The 20,586-nt window shown below is 42.6% G+C and overlaps 1 protein-coding gene and 1 pseudogene across 6 annotated transcripts in view; both read left to right on the top strand.

Moving 5' to 3' along the window:
* Positions 1–325: 325 nt before the first annotated feature.
* LOC143384908 (cell division control protein 42 homolog pseudogene) lies at positions 326–949 on the top strand (annotated as a pseudogene).
* Positions 950–10,420: 9,471 nt separating this feature from the next.
* The window catches only part of Rnf216 (ring finger protein 216), a 135,975-nt gene continuing 125,809 nt past the window's right edge, over positions 10,421–20,586 (top strand). For all 6 annotated transcript variants that reach the window (XR_013089443.1, XM_076840333.1, XM_076840332.1 and 3 more), the window contains exon 1: positions 10,421–10,554. The gene's annotated coding sequence lies outside the window, so the exon portion shown is untranslated. The remainder of the gene's footprint in view (positions 10,555–20,586) is intronic.

Genomic DNA, 20,586 nt, shown 5'->3' with positions numbered 1-20,586 from the left:
CAGTCCTTGTCCTCACGTGGAGAAGAGAGGATTAATTGAATAATTACACTAATACATATATGATTACAAATGTAAATCGCTATGAAGGGAAGTTTCAAAGGGGAAACTGATGTAGCCCAAATTGTCAGAGAAGGTTTCTATAAGATCAATAATAGCATTTGATCTTATAGCTGAATGACAATAGGCAAAAAATAGGTACTCAAGGCGCATACCCCTGTTGGACAGTCCAGGAAAACCCTGCACAGTACTGTCAACACACTGGCAGAGAAGCCGAGGTCAACATCAATTTTGAAATAATTAAAGAGGATTCAAAACTATTTTTACAATGCAGACAATTAAGTGTGTTGTTGTAGGCAACGGTACTGTTGGTAAAACACGCCTCCTGATATCCTACACAAAAATTTCCATCTGAATCTGTATCGATTGTTTTTGACAACTATGCAGTCACAGTTTTGATTGGTGGGAGAGCCATACACTCTTGGCCTTTTTGATACCACAGGGCAAGAGGATTATGACAGATTACAGCTGCTGAGTTAACCACAAACAGATGTATTTCCTGATCTGTTTTTCAGTGGTCTCTCTCCATCCTTATTTGAAAATGTGAAAAAAAAAGTGGGTCCCTGAAATAACTCACCCACCGGCCCAAAAACTTTTTTCTTTTTCATTGGGACCCAAATTAATCTCAGAGATAACCCCTCTACTCTTGAGTAACTTGCCAAGAACAAAGAAAAGCCTATCACTCCAGAGCTTGGCCTATGATCTGAAAGCTGTCAAATATCTGGAGTGTTCTGCACACACACAGAAAGGTCTAAAGAATGTGTTTGATGAAGCAATACTGGCTGCCCTGGAGCCTTCAGAATCAAACGGCCACAGATGTGTGCTGCGAAGAACACCTTTCTCTACAGCTGGTGTCGGCAGCATACAAAAGCAACATTTAAATCAAACTTAAGATTAAAAGTTAAAATTCGTTTCTGCAATAATGACAAATGGCTTGCACCTACCCACATGCACTGACGGGAGACAAGGCCCATAGGTATGCACACCCTCCATACCATATATTTGTGTATTGTCAGAAAAGTGATCAGTACTAGTTTTTTATGTAGTTGTTTAAAAAAAAAAAAACACCACTTTTGTTGTTGTTGTTGTTGTTTAAAAGCAACCAAAGGGTTCCAACCTGGAGAGTAATCTGGGACATCTTTCTTCTTCTCCTTCTCCTTCTCTTTCTTTTTAGGGGGAGGGAGGGGATTGTGGGTGGGGATTGTTTTTTTAGTCTTGTTTTATTAATTCATTAACAAATGGTCAGCCCTTAGGTGAGGAGGACAGATTTATTTCACATTTCACTTCCTAGATCTAGTTTAGAAAATGTGTTCCCCACCAGGTGCTCTTAGGAAGGAGTATTGTAAATGCCTCATTTAATACTAAACTCCCTTTTGAAAGTTGCCTCTTCTCTCCACCCTTGAGTAGATCCAGTATTTGGTGAAACTCATGGAGGCTGATGGCAGCCGTCTCGCCCCTTCTCTTGACTAGGATGCACTCTATATGTGACTTTCAAGGAAATTTGTTTGCCATTTCCTGGTTTTGGGGGGACGACAGGGATTAATTTCTAACTTCTTTCACTGATAAATGAAGGAAAGTATTGCACTTTTGAAATACACGAAATGGATTGAGCTTGTAATTAGAGAGTAATTTTTCACTGTCAGTCATTGTCTTATATACTTAGCATAGATTTGCAACTCAGATCTATGCGTGGTGTTCCTAGAACCCAAGTGCAGACCTCAGAAACAGGGAAACTATGAGGAGTGATGCTAGAAGGCAAGATACCTGCTGACGGAATCCTTACAGATCTGAGGATGTAGACCTGCTTAATTAAGAAGCTGGGGTTTGGGCTGGGGTTGTGGCTCAGTGGTAGAGCATCATCTAGCATGTGCAAGGAGCTAAGTTCAATCCTCAGCACCATGTATAAATAAATAAAGCTATTTTTAAAAAAAGAATAAGAAGCTGGGGGTGTCCAGGCATGGTGGAACATGCCCTATAATCCCAGAGGCTGGGGAGGCTGAGGCAGGAGGATCATGAGTTGAAATCTAGCCTCAGCAAAAGTAAGGCGCTAAGCAACTCAGTGAGACCCTGTCTCTAAATAAAATACAAAATAGGGCTGGGGATGTGACAGATCAGTGATCGAGTGCCCCTGAGTTCAATTCCTAGTACCAAAAGAAGAAGAAGCAGAAGCAGCAGCAGCAGCAGCTGAGGGTGGGTAGGGTAGGGAGAATACTTGCCAACATGAGGATCAGTCAGGGGAATTCCTTTATTTCTGTATTGCATCAGAAAAGTAAATAGATGAGATTCTCTAGTTTAATAAAAATCATGGAAAAATTCTTGTGGAGACTCTTCATAAGTGATAAAAGGGATTTTTGCAGCTTATTTTGGTTGCAATTTCCAGTTTTCAAAAGAGTTGAGGTAATCTTTTCCACATTCCCCAAACCCTAAATTTTGTAGATTCAGTAGTGTTGACCTGCTTCCTCATGTCTCAATTTATATGCATTCTTTTCCGATGTATTAAGCAAACAAAAACCCTTCAAAACAAATGAATGAACAACAATGACCAAAAAAGAAGAATAGGTACTCAAACACCTGATTCTTCCCCTTTCCTAAGCTTCCTTTTTAAATTTGGATGTCCTGTTAGTCTTTTTTATTGCACCTACTACAATGAAATATTTGAGGCAGGTTAACTTTACAAATACAAGAGGTTTATTTCACTCATAGCTTTGGAGGCTGGAAGTCCAAACTGCACACGGCACAGGCTCTATAAGGGACCTCTTCTTGGCTAGGATCACCTCATGGCAGATGGCATTGGCAGGAACACGAGTGAAAAGAAGAAATTACACTGCCAAACAGAAAACTAGAGAAACTGGGTGGGATTTTTATTTAACCCTCTCTCAGAACTAACTTAACCCTTCCAAGGGCATGCCTCCAAATAATCTAAGGACCTCCCCACTAGCCCCTCTTATTCAAGGGCCCACTACCTCCCCAATAAAATGACCCTGGGGACCAAGCTCCTAACACTGAAACCATATTCCAGACAGAGGTGGAAAAGGCAGAAGAATAAGTGATGAGCAAGTAAAATAGAAATTGGGGACTGGAGATTGGAAAACCTCCTGGGTTTTAGAGCAGAATCTGTCATGGACAGCTGTGTGACCGTGGCAGGCTGCTTGCCCTCTGTTTTCCACCCACTTGTAACACTTTGAGATTGGATCAGCACAGGGGTTTTTCCGAAGCAGGTCTATCTACCACTGGTGTTGAGCAGGATCATTCTAACTGAAGCACGTCTGCATTTTGCTGGTTGTCTATTTTACTGCAAATGCAAATAATACAAGTACCATGTAAAGTCCGGGATTTCAAAAACATGAGCGCTCAGTATGAGGTTAAGGTCAGCAGAGTGGATACTTCCATTCCCTGTGCGGGTGAAAGAGCAGGGATGAGTATTGTGCCCCAACAGTGAGCAGCTACAAAACTGAACAGACACATGAAACTCCAGTTTCAGACAATGGACAGCACGTAGATCAGGACTGGAGCCAGACAAGCAGAGAACAAATGAGGTGGGCATATCATCTTCACAGCTTCCTGCCTAGAAGCAATTTCCGGACTAGAGGCACAACCAGGGAGAACCTAATCAGAGCCCAGAAGCCTTATTGAGTAAAGTAGACAGAGATTAGCATTAAGGGAGGCTGAGGCAGCTGGAAGGTACAGGACATTGATTCTTGGAAAGGCCAAAATTGTGGAGTTTACATTACATGTGTAAATGAAAGCAAAAAAAAAAAATGGTGGTGTGGAAGTATATTCTTGTAAAGGTCTCAGCTTATACATAAAGTAGTATAACATTGTTTAAAGATGGGTTTCAATACGGAAAAGCTTTGTGTTATCAACTCTAGTTAAATCTTTAAAATACAAATACAAAGAATAATAGCTAATAAGGTGTTAGTAGAGATAAGATGGAAATCTCAAAATTAATTAAATCCAATAAAGACAGGAAAAGAGTAGAGAAGGTAAAAGAATAGAAGGGTCAAATAGGAAACAAATAGTAAGATATTAGGCTTAGACACAACCATATCAATAAATATATTAAATCAAAATGGTCTAGACATTTTAATTAAATGACACAGATTGTGAGATTTGATAAAAATTCAAGGCCCAGCTATATGCATATTGAAAAATCTACAATTACAGTTGGAGACTTCAAGACTCCTCTCTCAATAATTGCCTACACAGGGAACAGAAAATCACTAAGAATGTAGAAGGTTTGATGCGGTTGATGGATATAGAATACTCACTGAAGAATAACAGAATACCTGTTCTTTCCAAATGCACATGAATAATTCATTAAAGTAGACCAAATGCTTAGCTACATAACAAGTCTCCCTAATTTTCTCAATGTGACAGCAGACAGTGTGTGTTCTCTAGCCACAAAGGAATTAAATTAGAAACCAATAAGAGAAAGCTCTCTAGAAAACTCCAAATAATAAGAAAATTAAGAACACATTCTGAAGAATTATTGGATCAACCAAGAATTCACAAAAGAAATAAGAAAATATTTTGTATCAAATGGAAATTTAAAACTATATATATATATATATATTTTTATACATATATATATGTATGTGTGTGTGTGTGTATATATATATATAAATTAAAAACCTCTCCTCTTCAAAAGACATCATTGAGAAAATAAAAATGTAAGAAAATAAAAAGGTTAGGGGTATAGCTCAGTGGTAGAGCACTTGCCTAGTGTGCGTGAGGCCCTGAGTTCCATCCCCAGCACTGCAAAACAAAAAACAAACAAAATGAATACACAAACCAAACAGACATTGAGAGAAAATATATACACTACTTAAGAATTTAAGCTTGGGCTGGGGATACAGCTCAGCTGGTAGAGTGCTTTCCTCACATGCACAAGGCCCTGGGCTCAATCCCCAGCACCAAAAAAAAAAAAAAAAAAAAAAACCTTAAACTACAGAAAAAGCAATTCTACTCCAAAGTGACAGAAAGCAGATAGCCCAGCACTGAGAATGGGGGTAGTATAGAGATTAGGACAGAGCACAGGGACTATTTTGGGGCAATAGATATGATCTCTATCTTGATTATGGAGGTGGTTACACAGGTTTATAAATTTTTCAAAACTGATAGAAAGGTACACTTAATCTAGGTGCCATAAATAAATTGTACTTCAATAACATTGATTCTTTTTTTTCTTCTTTTACAAATAAGGGACTAGAATGGCAGGAAATTGCTGCTTCTGAAAGCAGCCTGAGTTCAGGAATAATTTCCTCTATGACAAGACCGGCACAGGTTCATCTAGATAAAGAGGATAGCAATACTCTCATAGCTCTTGAGAACAGAACAACAATGCACAAATTGGGAATAATGTTAGTTCCGATTTCTGTGATTTTTTTTTTTTTAGGTCGGCTGCACATTAAACTAAGTGTGATCAGAGAATGAAATCCTATCTCAACATGATGACTCATCCAGGTATGTAAAGTATCCACAGTCTCTGGCAAGCTCGGGGGTGGTGAGTGCTTGTTCCATATTTTCCGCTATAACTATATAGAATTATAGCCAGATATATGATAGGGATTTTCAGAGATGGCATTCCATGCCTCAACCCAGGAAAATAGCGTGACATCTCTTGTTGACAATAGGTTAATCTGCAAGTTAGATATCATTGGTCCTTCCTGGTTCTTGGTGCTAGTTAACATTAATATAGGGCTGGGATTGTGGGTCAGCAGTAGAGCACTCGCCTAGCACAGACGGGACCTGGGTTCAATCCTCAGCACCACATAAAAACAATAAAGGCATTGTGTTATATCCATCTACACCTAAAAAATATATATATATATATTTCAAAAAATGTCAACTCCATGCTTAAAAAAAAATAATATAAACAAAAGACCCTATTGACTTAGAACTTCATCTTTACCTTAAACTGAACAATATGGAACAAATATCCCTTTGATTTCGACTTATCACAGACTATTTCATTCTTCCTACCAAGAAGCTTATTCCCGCTGGACAAGGTGTCACACATGTGGAATCCCAGCAGCTGAGGCAGGAGGATGGCGATGAAGGGATTTTCTTCCGTTAAAAGCAGTTGATGTGTTTGGAAATGAGAGCTAATTATAAATTTTTCTAATTCAGTAGCTTTTCTTTCACGGAATATTTTTAGAGTTACTTTCTGCTTATGAAAAGCAGGACCTGTTTTCTTCTTTTGGAAGTGGGGAGTAAGTTACCTTTGGAGATACATGTATTTTAATGAATAACAAGCCAGTCTATGCAATAATATTACTAATAATATGTATAATTACTAATAATATGCCAAAATTTGCTGTGGTCCCGCTCAGATGCCTCAAATTTGGGAAAGTCTGGCCTCTTTGGGCTCTGGTGCTTTGCTCTTAGGAGATGGAGAGTGTGGAATCAGCTGTTGCATCTTGGTAAGGTGGAACAGGGCCAGTCTGATCACCTGTGTGACTTGATCCTGTGGCTTGTCCATCAAGCCCACCTAATCCCTACAGCACTTTCTGGCCCTTACATCTCAGGACTCAGCCCTCACCTATTGGTCCTTCTGTGCTTCCCTTACCTTCTCTGTGTGAATTTCGGTGCACAAAATTCCTGAGTATAGACCATATAACTCTCCTAATTCCCTAGGACTTAATTTAACCTCTTTTCTTGAGCTCCCAATACACAGAGAAATCAGAACCTACATCCCAGGCCACTGAGTGATCTCTGCACCCTGCTTCTTTCCCCCAGGATACGTCTATATTATGCCAGGCGTAGGTAACATCAAGGTGGTAGAGGATATCTGGTACTCAAGACACCTGCCCACAATAGCATCTCACCTAAGTTCAGTACTGATTTCCTCCATGACAAGAACAGCCCAGCTTCATCTAGATCCTGGAGGACCTCAGCAGCCTGGAAAAGAAAGGGAATTAATAAGTCACCTTCCAGTTCATGATACAACTTGATCATTCTTCTTAAACTTACATGTTTTTGAAAAAAATTAATAAATTCAACTTTTTAAAAAAATCCTCACATCTGCTCCTCTTCTTTAACAGATGTACCTTCTTACTTCACTGGAACATGGCTGTCACTCTCAGGGCATAAACTCCTGTACCACTCCTTAGTGGTCATTCTCTCTTCTGTGTGAGCCATGCCATGTTTCTCTGTCCTAGAGTGACATTGCTGCATCCAGACTATTGTTCCTCCCACTTCATTTAAAACAATGCAAAACAAAAACAACAATAGGGACAATCACTTGAATCCTGGGAAACATTTGCCATCAGATTCTACCACTCTCCTTCGATTGCATCTATCTGTTGTTCTGCAATGGTTCGAATGTATTCTCCAGGAGTTCATGTGTTGGAGACCTCATCCCTGAATTCCCATGTTGATGGTATTTGGAAGTAGGTCTCTGAAAGATAATTACGGTTAGAGAAGGTCATGAGGGTGGGAACCTGGGGACCCCCTGCAAGCATTAGTGGCTCTGTAAGAAGAGGAAGAAAGACTCAAAGTTAGCGCACTTGATGTGTCCCACCATGCAATGCCCTCCACCATGAAACAAGGCCCACACCAGATACCAAGCACGCACCAGAACAATGATTTGGGATATGAGAACTGTGAGACAAACAAACTCTATTTTTTACAAATTACCCAGACTCTGATAGCTTGTCATAGTAACAGAAAATGGACTAAAGTATGATGACTCCCTTTCAGTCATTGAAGATTTTTATAACCTGTCTTGTTGCCCATGCTGTGTCCAATTTTTGCCATTTTTCTTGATAAGTTAACATCTTCTTAAATGATCCATCCACACCCAGGCCTCTTAGTTTCTTGTTCCCTCCCTTCAGTGATCTGGATTTCCCCTCTACCAATCAGGCATATCCACCTGAGACCCAAAACAACGGGTTTTCATGGTTACCCACTCATAATCACAACCTATAATACTCTATCATTATCAACATCTGCACTCTCTCCAAAATTTCAATTTCAAGCTTCCCTCTGCCTGCCTTTTGTCTCTCCCGATTCCTTCCTTTGCATTTGAGCAGATGGTTGGAGAAAGATCCTGCCCTTGTTGTCTGGCTTCATGTTAAATTTATGATCACAAAATTCCAGGCTCAGCATGCTGACTACATTCTGCTAGCCATTTCGCCCTCCACTCTTTCTCCCCAAAGTTCCAAAACACTCTCCCTGGTTCCACTCTCAGCTACAGGCCCTTCTTGCTCCACTGAGGTCCAACTCCATTCTTTTAAGTCTTTGAGTAGCTCCAGCACCACCACTCACTTCATTCTCCATGGAATGCTGCCATTGGCTTCTAGAACACCACTACTCTTTTGGTTTTTCTCCTCCTTCAGATCATCCCCCTCCTAGACCCTGGGTTCAACCCCAAGCTGCCTCTGTCTACATTCATTTCCTAGGTATAAACATAACCAGTCACATAGCTTTATATATTATCTATATGTCAGTGACACCCAATTTTTAAAAATATTTTAAAACTTCTTGACACACAGTGATTGTATACATATACACATATTTTTAGGGTTCAATGTGGCATTTCAACATATGTATACATGTAATGATCAGATCAGGGTCATTTATATATCTATTCCCTCAGACATTTATGTTTTTGTGTTGGAAATATTCAAAATCCTCTCTATTAGCTATTTTGAAACACATAATTATTGTAAACCATAGTTACCTGAATGTGCTATAAAATATTAGAAGTTATTCCTCTTATTTAGCTGCGCTCCTCTACTTGCTAACCATCTTCTCTCCATCTTTCCCATCCTCTCAACTTTCCAGCCTCTGGGAACCACTATTCAACTCTCTGCATCTGGGAGATCAATTATTTTAGTTTCTACATTTATATGAGAACATGCAGTATTTATACCCCAATTAAAATCTCTGGCCTCTAAATAATTGCCTACTTGAAGGTCTACTTGGCAATTAACATGTCCAAAACATGCTCATTTCAACCTACTCTGAACAAAATGTTTCTTCCCCATTTTTTAAATATTTTTTTTAGTTGATGATCACACAGTATCTTTATTTATTTTTATGTGGTGCTGAGGATCGAACCCAGTGCCTCACACATGCGAGGCAAGCACTTTACCACTGAGCTACAGCCCAGCCCTCTCCCACATTTTTACACATCATTAAGTGGAACCACAATTCACCCAGTTGCACAAACCAAAAACCATATATGATCAACTTTGACTCCTTTCTCTCTCATCCTACTTCTGCTCCATCAAAAATCCTCTCTAGGGGCTGGGGTGGTGGCTCAGTGGTAGAGCGCTTGCCTAGCATGTGTGAGGCACTGGGTTTAATTCTCAGCACCACATAAACAAATTAAATAAACAAAATAAAGCTATAAAAAATCCTCTCTGCTTAAAAACAAAATCCCTAATCTGACTTTGTCTCACCACCTCCTCCCTGACCATACTGCAAAAGTCACATAGACTTCTGCACTTAGAGTTCTGCAGTAACTTCCTAATTGGCTTTCCTGCCCCTGTTGCTGCTTCTCTGTAAAGCTTCTACTATCATGTGTACCTTTTCAAATAGAAACCAAAATGATGTTTGGAAAACAAGGTGATTAACTTAGACCCCTGCTTCCAACTTTCCAGTAGCCTCCCACCATACTTAGAATAAAATTGGATGGCTGCCACCTCACCAACCCCACTCTCTACACAACCACCACTTCCCAATCACTGCACTGCCCTCATATTAGAATTCTTGCTCTTTTCCCAACCTACAGGTCATATTCCCAAGTCAGGGCCTTGGCTTTTTCTATCCCCTCCAAAGGTCACCTGGCTCCCTCCTTTTCTGCTCCAGTGTTCTCTCTGCAGGAAATGCTTCTCCTGACAGCTTTCCTATTCCTTTCTTGGCTTTATTCCTCCACCCCAGTTGTATTTGTCCTTGAATACACCCTGCCTGAGCTGGATTTTAGTTGATTATTAACTTACCAATTAAAACGTAAGCTTTATGAGAACAAGGACCCTCTTTATTGCATTATCCCCAATTCCTAGAACAGGGCTTGGCACACAAGATGCCCTTCGGATATAGGTACGAAGTAGAGTGTATATGTTAGAGGCTCAAAAAAGTGGACAGCCAGTCAATTTCTACGGCCACCTGCCCCACCCTTTGTAACTCTAAGGAGATAAAGATCCTCTCAAGGTCTCCAGGGTCCCTGTCCCTTTCGTCCTCCCGCCTGATGGGGGAGTCAAGTATATGCAGCGATGAACCAGATGGAGGCCCTGCTAGGCAGACCTCTCTATGGTCTCGTTCCTTGGGTCCCTCCTCCCCAGCACCCAGCTTGCCTCTATGGTTCTTCCTGTCGCTAGTCGGGAGGGGGCGCTGTGCGCAGGCGCGAGGTGACGCTGCGTAGGGGCCGGAAGGAGAGCGGCGGCGGCCTCGGCGGCGGCGACAGAGCTGTCGGCTGCCGCTCGTGGTGACTGAACGTCGCGGTGCGGAGGCCACCTAGTCCGTCTCACGAGCCGGCTGGTTGAGGGGAGAGTAAGTGTCGCCTGCGGGCGCGCGCGGGCCGCTCGGCCGCCCTGTGAGGCGAGCGGCCTCCCAGCGCGGCGCCTCCGCGAAGCCCCGGGTGGGGGCGGGGGCGGGGGCGGGCGCTGAGGGCGCGGGGCCGCCGAGTCCGGGGCGCGGGCTAGGGGCGAAGGCCTGGCGGCGAGGCTGGGTGGCAGAGCCTCCGCCGCCGCTTGGGAAAGTTCCGTGAGCCTGTCCCTCAGCCTGCTGTGCGGAACGGCCACTCTAGAAACCGAGCTTTCTCCGGTGGCCAGTCACGGCCTCTTCTTGGCGCGAGGCCGCCGGGGGAGTGGTGTCCGTGCACCGGCTGCGGCCTGGAGAAGCGAAAGGAGAGGGACTGTGACTTTGAACTACAGCCGTGGTGGGGAAGGCTGCCGTTCGTAATCTGGGCGCAAGTTGGCGCCCGGCGCCCACCACAGCGAAGATAGGGCTCCAGTGCAGAGGAGAGCGCCAGCGCAGCCAGCCTTCCCGCGGGCCCTGGGCACGTGCCCGGCGGGCAGCGAGGCCTGCGTGGGAGGTGGTTCCTGAGCTTCGTCTGTCTTCGATGCAAATCCAATAACGAGGACACGGTTTTGAGAAAAAGGAAAAAGGCTTATTGCTTTGCTAGCAAAACAGAAACACGGGACGCCTTTCCCAAAGGCTATGAATTTGCCCATCTGCAGGAACAAGGGGCTTTTCAAGAGTGACTCAAAGGCCACATTCCTCGTGTTCTCTGTCTGGAGTTGTAATTCACTTGTTAATTTGGGAGACAGTCATTTCTGAGGTCTTCTGACACCATCCCTAAGGTGTAGATTACTTTATTTCTGTGGTGGGTGTGTGCTCAAGGACAGATAACTGCCTTAGATGGGGAAGAAAGGTGATCCTGTTTCCCCTAAGATCAGGGAGAGGGAGAGGAAGAGAAAGAAACACGTCCACATTAAAAATAAATTGCATTGGCAGAGCAGCAAGGGCTATATTCCAAGCATAAAATGGACCACTGTTACACATCCACTGATGATCTGAAACCCTGGGCAATCCAGGGTGCCCATCCTCCCTGCATGACTGGGGAATTCTGGCTGCAGGTGAAGGACCTTGTAAATCACACCTACACTGAGGTAAGTGCCTGGTAGCAGCTGAGCTGGATACATGGATCCTGCAAAGAGAAGATGCTTTACCCAGTAAGCAAAAAAGACAGAAGCGGAACAGACCTCAACGGATCAGCAATGCCTTATATTAAGTCGTAGAGTCAGTCAGGAATTGGAGGGACACATTTTCAAGGTAGAAAATGGTGGGAGGATGCAGCAAAGATCAGAGTTTTTTAATGTTGTAGCAAGACCATGTTATGGGAGGAGACAACTACTTTTGTTAGATAGAATATCAATTTTAGGGGTAAGGAACACTAAAGTACAAAGACTGGTCCAATTTACTGGCAGGAAAGGGTAAATGCAGGTCCCACATAGAAAGGAAGTTGTGGGATTGGGGGCATGGAGGTTGGATTGAGCTGTTTAATATTGTTGTATTTTGTTTTCTTAAAGGTGATCAGAATTTGTATTACAAAGTTACAATACATTGGGGGGCAGTTTGAAACAATTGGACCCCATTGAGTTTTGGCCTACTGTTTGAGGAATTCATCCAATGATAACTTAATCCAGACATGTTTATAGGGCTGGCAAAGTACCAAAGGGGACCAGGCTGCAAACAGAGCCAGCAATCTTGGGCTAAGTGTGGGTTGGTGAGGTTTAGAAGTTGATCAGTTTAAGTTGATGAGTGTGTTAATTTGGGAGTCCTAAGTATATGGCCTCATGAGATCAGGGAGGTGCAAGAGAGTTCTGGTAGGATAGAAATCTTTCTGTATTATCTGTGGTATTTGGGTTCTAAGAATGGTTTGTAAGGCCTGATCTTGGACCCCACCATCATCAGACATACTGAGGTGGGTGTGATAAGTCCAGCATATCCATTGCATATAAATCCGGTGTTGTTTCCCTTGCTCTAGCCCTTTCAGTATCATTTGTTTTCTTGAGAGCAGAGAGTTGAGGTGTGTCTGCATGCATAGCAGTTGACAGGTTGATAAGTTAGTCAGTGAAAGTTTCCGTGTTTCCTTGTTTAGAAATGCAATGGGTGCAAGGTGACTCTCCTAGCAGTATACTGATGAGACGAGCCAGGCCTTGGCCATATTGTTTTAGGCATGTCGATTTTCCTGATGTCCAGTATGAGGCTGTTTGTAAAGTCAAAGATGATGTATAGAAAGCACAAAGAGAAAAGGGAGATTTGAGTGGGAGATGAGAGTTCCCAGATGAGGTCAAGTATTTGGAAAGGACAAAGATGAAGGGGTAGTGAATATGATAAATATAATTTGTCTCTGAGAATTATTTTAAAAATGTGGAAGGATGTCTGAGAAAGTGGCATCCAGGAGAAGAATCAGCTCCTTTCCAAGCCTCCTTCCTTGGAAATAATTGGAAGGCGGGACATGTGTAGTCAGGTGGGGCCTATGGAAATAGATTGATAAGAGGCATTACCAGGAATGAGCTTTAAGTTGCTCAAGTGTACCCAAGAGGGTTGGCCTTCTAATTTGGCTGCAGTTGGGGTAGTCAGAATAATCCTGAAGGGGCCCTTTCACTTTTCTTGTAAGGGGGCTGTAGGTTGTGGGGAAGAAAGGTATACCAGGTCTCCTATAGAAATAAGAGGAGGGGCTTCTGGAGATTACAACTGGAGAAGATGGGACAGGGCATATTTCCAGAGGGTGGCCCTGAAATGAGCTAGGAGGGGATTCACAACATTTTAAGACTGTTTGGTGATTGAGTTTGAATGGTGGGTGGGACAAGGAGTTCAAATGGGCTAATCATGAGAGGAGAACTTAGAGTCTGAGAAGGGCTAAAGGGAGGAGCTTACTCCAATCCAAATGGATTTCTATAGATAGTTTGATTAAGATTGCCTCTAAGGTCCTATTTGTCCTTTCAACTTTTCCTGAAGACTGCAGATGATAGGGAATGTGGAAGTGTCATTTTCTATGCAAAAATTTAGCTGCTACTTAGGTAATAGAGGAGATGAATTTGGGACTGAAGGGAGGCAGGTAAACCAAAACGTGGAATTTTTCTTGGAAAAGTAGGGTTGCAACTGTAGAAGCCTTTTTATTGGTAGTTGAAAAGACCTTGACCCATCCAGTAAAGCTGTGTGCCAAGATTAGGAGATTGGGCTGGGGATGTGGTTCAAGTGGTAGCGCACTCGCCTGGCATGCGCAGGGCACTGGGTTCAATCCTCAACACCACATAAAAATAAAAAGATATTGTGTCCACCTAAAACTAAAAAATAAATTAAATATCACCTATTTTTCTTATGGGGGCATTTAGGCAAAATTAAGTTGCCAGTCCATGGCAGGAAGGGCTCCCCTAACTTGATGTGTGGGAAATGGGGGTGGTCTCACATTGGAATTGGGATTAGCTTTGAGACAGGTGGTTCAAGATTGGGAAATTTATTGGAGATACTATAAATCTAAAGAGGATTGGTTTAGCATATCTCTTTTAGAGTAAGGTAAAGGAATATCCTTCAATGCTTGAAGTCTTTCCGGGATTATGGTACAGGTGGTGGGGGTTAAAAGAATGCCTAAATATTACACTTGAGGGGAGCAGAGGTGGACTTTGGATTGAGAGACCCAGCACCCCAGGAGGCCAGGGAATTGAGAGGAATGGTAGTGTGGTGTTTGGAGGGTTCAATTGAGGGGCTACAGAGTAGGAGTTTGTCTACATACTGTATGAGATGGCTGGAGGATAAATTCAAAGTTGCCAGGTTGCATTGGAGAGCCTGGTGGGGGATCAGTCAAGGTGAACTGCTGAGAGGAATTAGTGTCTGGGTCAGTCCAGGTAAAGGCAAAAAGTGGGCGTGAGACAGGATGGAGGCGAATAGTAAAGAAGGCATCTTTCAGGTCTAGCACTGAAAAATGGGTGGTGGGGGGCAGATATGAGATAGAAGGGTGTAGGGGTTGGGTTGTAGGTGGGGATAATAACTTCATTGATTTTTCTGAGGTCCTGTAGTAGCCGGAATTGGCCATTGGGTTTTTTGACTCTGAGGATGGGGGAGTTGTGAGCAAAGTGTGTTGGTGTGAGAAGATGAGCCTGTAGTAAACGGGAGATATTGGGCTTCAACCACATGAGAATTGAGAAAGTTAGAAGATATTGAGAGAGGGTCAAGTAGTGAGGGGTCTTTTAGTTGGATTTGAATAGGGGGGTGGCGCTTAGCAGTGTTGGGTTGAGAGGTGTTTCAGATGGTGGGGTGGATTCCAGCTAGTAAGGGATGATCACAAGGCTTAGGGGGAACAGCAGACTAGGCTGGAGTGTATTTAAAAAATAGTGGTGTATTGTAAAGGGGGAATGGAGTTGAAAGCCTTCAGTTTATGGAGGAAATCATGGTCCATTAGGGGGACAAGGCAATGTGGCATGATGATGAAGGAGTGGGATAGTGTAAGGGATCCAAATGTACAAAAAAGTAAAGAAAGTGTCTTTAATGGCTATATAGGAGTTCTGGAGACTCCCATAATGGAGGTAATTGCTTTGAAAGGGTCCATGCCATTTTGTCCGAAGGGAAAGACTCCCCCAAGTGTCGACCACAAAAGAAACCACTTGGCTGTTTACCATCCCTGTAACCTGGGACTCCTGTGAGGTATCACCCGAGGTGATGGGGCAGTGCAGTCCTGGCCCCCTCATTTCAGTTAATCGCTGTAGGCGGCTTGAAAAGCAGGTTGTACCAAGGGGAACTCTTGCTACATCCTACATGGGCAAGGGAATGGGTACCTGTTGGAGGGGTGGGCTGGGCTGGCTTCTAAATAAAAGGTATGAAAGTAATATATCAGGGCTGGGGTTGTGGCTCAGTGGTAGAGTACTTCCTAGCATGTGTGAGGCACTGGGTTTGATCCTCAGTACCACATGTAAATAAATAAATAAAATTAAGGCCCATCAACATCTAAAAATGAGAAAGAAGAAAGTAATATATCAGAAAATAAAAATAAAAAGCCAAGAATAGTTTTAAAGCAAGGGCATGACCTGTTGAGCCTACCAGAGGGGTCTATCTTCTAACCAAGAAAAAGCTAGTGCTTGCTTTTTATTTAGAGCAGTACAGATCAAAAGGGATTGGTAGGTGTAAGGTTTCAGTGTGGCAGGAGTTTGTTTCAGCACTTGCTTCTTGCTGTGGCAGGGGTCTTGCAGTAAATAAGTTAATTGGCACTTGGCAGGCTATGCTTATCTCTGGGAGGCTGTTTTTGAACTTGGAGCTGTGAGCAAGGTCAGGGTGCCAGCATGATTTCTGGCATTCTTAAAACTGGGGGATTCCACCAGTGACTTCTCTGCCCAATGACTCAGACATTGGTCAGTTCACACATGGCTCATAGATGGTTCCCAACAGTGATGGGTATCCTTCCCTGGGGACAGTTCATTTTCCAGGGTCCCCACTGTCCGCAGTTGGGACAGGGATTGGTGGGGGAACCTTGGGTTAGGGCAGGCTTGTACCCAGTGTCCTGTCAGCCCACATTAGAAACTGCCTGGGAAGTGGGTTAGAGGATCTGGTGAGGCCACAAGCATCAGGGACCTTTCTGGAGTTATAGATGGCTGAGGCCAGGAGTTGATATTTAGCTTTAAGATGTTTTTCTCTCTCCTTTTTGGCCTTGTCGTCCCAGTTGTTAAAGATTTTGAAAGCAGTATCCAGAGTAGTTGCTGAGGAGTCTTGGGACCCTTTTCTAGCTGTCTTAAGTTTTTTTACGGATATCAGGTGCAGATCCACCAATAAATTGGACATGGAAAAAGAGTACTGGCAGGAGTATTGAGGTCTAGGGTGGTATTTAATAGCTTCAGTAAGTTAGTCCAAAAAAAGGGGCAGGATTTTCATCAGATCCTTGCGTGATTTCCCTGATCTTATTAACAAGGGTATGAGAATTGTTTTTATCATGCCCTCAAGGAGGCAGGTAATCATGTGTTGGAGTTTAGTGGACTCTTTTTCCAAACTTAGTAGGATTTTCAGAAAATGAGCCTAGTCTGTTCTCAATTTGGGGCATGTCTGTCACAGAAAAGGGAACATGGAATAGGACCATTCCTTCAGCCCTGGCCATGTCCCAAAGGGGGCATATGCTTTGGAAGAAGATTTTTAGATCATGTAAGAGGAGATGACAGCAAGGGAGAGGGGGAACGTGGGTATGGCATTTGGAGGGGGGCAGACAAAGGGGCCAAGGTGCCTTGAGGAGGATGATTGGATGAGGGTGTAAAGGGGCCCTGGGGTCTGTAAGGAGGGGGTCCATCTGCTATTTGGGGGCAGTGAAGGAGGAAGAGAGTTGTGAGCAAGAATAAGCTATAGTGCAGAGCAGGTCTGGCACAGTGAGGACTTTGAGCGAATGTAGAGGAAGGCTTGAAGGTAGGGAACCTCAGGCCATTTGCCATTTCATTGGAGGAAATTGTCCAAATCTTGGAAAAATTTTTGATCAAAGGTCCTGGGTACTAAGCCTAATGAGGCCATTCATTTCAAGGTCAATTTGGAAATGGAAGGTATTAAAATTTCTTATGGGACAATCTACAGGGAAGTTCTGAGAAATGTACTGGGTAGCTCCCATGTTGGAGAGGTTTGACCTGGGTGGCAGTCTGTACTAGGGCTTCCACCCTAATATCTCACATCCCCAAAAGAATTCCACCAAAGAATGAGAGAGTATTCCTCTACAATCTTTTTTTTTTTTTTTTAAAGAGAGAGTGAGAGAGGAGAGAAAGAGAGAGAGAATTTTTTTAATATTTATTTATTTATTTTTTTAATCGGCGGTACAACATCTTTGTTTGTATGTGGTGCTGAGGATCGAACCCGGGCCGCACGCATGCCAGGCGAGCGCGCTACCGCTTGAGCCACATCCCCAGCCCCCTTCTACAATCTTAATGGTGGGGTCCCCCAGGGTCCAGACAAGCCAAAGGCCAAGGTCTCAGGAAGGGCACCTTCTGCGAGAAAGCAGAAGGGGTCTTACCTCTTCAGAGAATGAGAAGGCTGGTTGTTGCATGCAGGAACAAAATGGCAAAACGTGGTCTCTGATCTGGAAGTATTAGTGTAAGGGAAGGGAGGGATTGGAGAGGAGAGAGTTAGAAAGAGGATTCCTCCAACACCAATAAAGGACCCCGTACAGATCCTTGCCCTGTCTACATAGCAATAAGGCAGTAAAACCTAGCTCAAAAATGGGATCAGTTTCAAGTCACATACCAGCTGCCATTTAGCTAAAGTGGACTACAGAGGGTATAAAGGGGCTCTTTCTACAGGATGGGAGGGAAAGTGGGGGCAGTCCGTCTGGGAATTCAGCCGTAGTTGCATGAGGTTCCCTGACCTCAGAACCATGGGGGTGCCAGACAATCAGTGGTCACTTCTGAGGTCTCATTGGCTAGCCCTTTAACATGACTGTTAGGAAGGAGGTTCCTTAGGACAAGGAAGGGTCACCCTACTCCCATTCCTGGTGAAGAACCAAATGTAAGCAAAAGTGACTGAAGCAGGATCAGACCTCAAAGGATCAGCAATGCGTTTTGTTAAACAGTGGTCAGTCAGGCATCGGAGGGGTGCATTTTCAAGATAGAAAATGATGGGCCTGCAGAAGAGTCAGAGTTTTGTAGTGTTTAGCAAGACCAGATTATGGGAGGAGACAACTCCATTTGGCAGGCAGGTGAATTTTGGCTAAGTCATAGTAGGAGAAATTTTGGAAGTGGCAGGGAAAGAGGCCTTGAGCAACCAGAAGAACAATTATCTATAAGGGAAATTGTATGTGCTCAGGGCCTATGTCCTCCTGAGGCATGTGATTTTTCTGTATCCTTCATACCATACCTGAGGAAAAGGAAAAAGACGAGGAAGAAGATTTTTTATGACACACTTCAAGATTGCCTGAAGGAGATAGCTAAGAAATGGCTTGCATTGGGGTTTTGTGTTTATGGTGAATAGAGGTGGAAAGGTGAAAAATTTGAGGAAATGGCTGGAGGTCCTGGACCTAGATTTCAGACCCCTGTAATCCTCATTAGTGGCTTTAGGTTTTCATTCCAAAGACTGTTAGCTAATAAAGGAGAACCTTAAAGCCCCTGTGGAGAAATAAAGAAAGTTGAACCATGAGTCAGAGAGACTGAAAGTTTATGAAATGGTTGAGAGTCATGTTTACTAACTATATAGTATGAGCTACTGTTTAATGTATTTACTGTGTTTTAGGCTTTAATGTATTCTAGATCTTTCCATACAACATAATTAATTCTCACCTGAATTAGTGTCATTGTTTTTTCAGAACAAAACGTGATGATGCTATGTATCAGACAATTGTTTAAGCATTTTACATATAACAAGTCTTAATCCTGTTAATGCCATACGTAGGTTTCGTTACTGTCTTTATTTTTAAAAGGGAAGAGACTGAAGTACTAAAAAATACCTTTCCTGGTCACAAAGTTTGTAAGGGTCAGCTGGAACTAGAACTCAGGTTAATCTTAGAATTCTTTTTCCTAATTATCCTGTCTTGTCTGTGAATGTTCTCTGTTTATTCAGAGAGCACTTATGAAACTATTACTTTGTCCCTGGTGGTAAGACTGTGTCCCAAGGTTATGGAAGAGAATAAGATGCAAGTCTTGCTTTCTTGGAACTTAAGTTCTTTTTTTTTTTTTTTTTTTTTTTTTTTTTAGTTTTAGTTGAACACAATACCTTTATTTTATTTATTTTTATGTGGTGCTGAGAATCAAACTCAGTGCCTTACACGTGCTAAGTGAGCACTCTACCACTGAACCACAACTCCAGCCCCTTGGAACTTCAGTTCTAATGGAGAAGACCAGTATTAAGCATAGTTTCCCTAATAACCACAACATTGTTATGTGGTAAGTACTTTAAAGAAGTGAAGGATATTGTGTGAATAAAAACAGCAGGGGAGGACTGGGGTTGTGGTTCAGTGGTAGAGCCCTCGACTTGCATGTTTGTGTGAGGCACTGGGTTCAATCCTCGGCACCACATAAAATAAATAAACAAACAAAATAATGGTATTAGTCTATCTACAAGTAAAATAATAATAATAATAAAAAGCAGGGAAGTACCTAGGGATAGACAAGAAAAGTTGTTCTCTGAGGAAGTGAAGAACTGAAGGATGAATAGAGGAAATTTGGTCAAGGAGATAAGTAAAGAAGAGTAATCTAGTCAGTAAAGAGCCTGAAGTGAAAGAAAGGACTGTGGCACGGTCAAGGTGCATGTTAGCAAGGGTTGCATAATACAGCACTCTATATGCCATGGTAAGGATTTTGGTTCTGCCATGGTGAGATCCGTGGTTTAAAAATCACTCAGTGCTCTATGAAAATGTCGAGAAATAGAGCCTGTTAAGAAGTACTTGGCATAGAAGGGTCAGGGTGTTATAAACTCACAGATGATTCAGTTATTAATACTAAGATCTAAAAAGATCATTGTAAACTTTTGTTTTTGTCCCACGTGAAGGATGTGCTTACATACCTGTTCCAGTTTCTAAATCAGTTTTCAGTTGACAGTTGAAGAAAATCTTAAATGTTTTACATTGAACTCAGCGTCCCACACACTTGTAGATAGCAAATCTAATTTTTGAATTAAACCCTTTCCTATTGTAGAAACACACCGATAATGGGATTTTTAGAGCTCTTTTAAACTCTGGTTTAAACTCCAAACTAAGTATTTGCACAACTGTATCTTTTATTATGACTTGTTTTGTTTGCATGTTAAAATTAACAAATTGTATTTTCTTAATCTGAATTTATCTGCCTTCTTGTCATCCTTAGTAACATCACCATTACCTAGTCTCTTGAACCCAATAGTAGTTCGGTTTTGGCTTTTGATATTCTCTTGCACAGATGGCCAGTTAGGTACAAAAATTCCATTGAATCTAACTCTGCAGTCAATATTTTTTATCCATCCATCCATCCATCCCACTGCCATACTTTTATCTGTAGTTCAGACTTTATTGGCTCTTGTTTCTTCGATTTTCTTGCACCAGCAGTAGTCTTCTATAGACTATTTTCTACATTGCAATTAGACTGATTTTCC

This window comes from Callospermophilus lateralis, chromosome 19 (assembly GCF_048772815.1).
Source record: "Callospermophilus lateralis isolate mCalLat2 chromosome 19, mCalLat2.hap1, whole genome shotgun sequence".
NCBI classification, from domain to species: Eukaryota; Metazoa; Chordata; class Mammalia; order Rodentia; family Sciuridae; genus Callospermophilus; species Callospermophilus lateralis.
The sequence above is the reverse complement of the archived record's forward strand: the minus strand, read 5'-3'. Positions and strand labels throughout refer to the sequence as shown.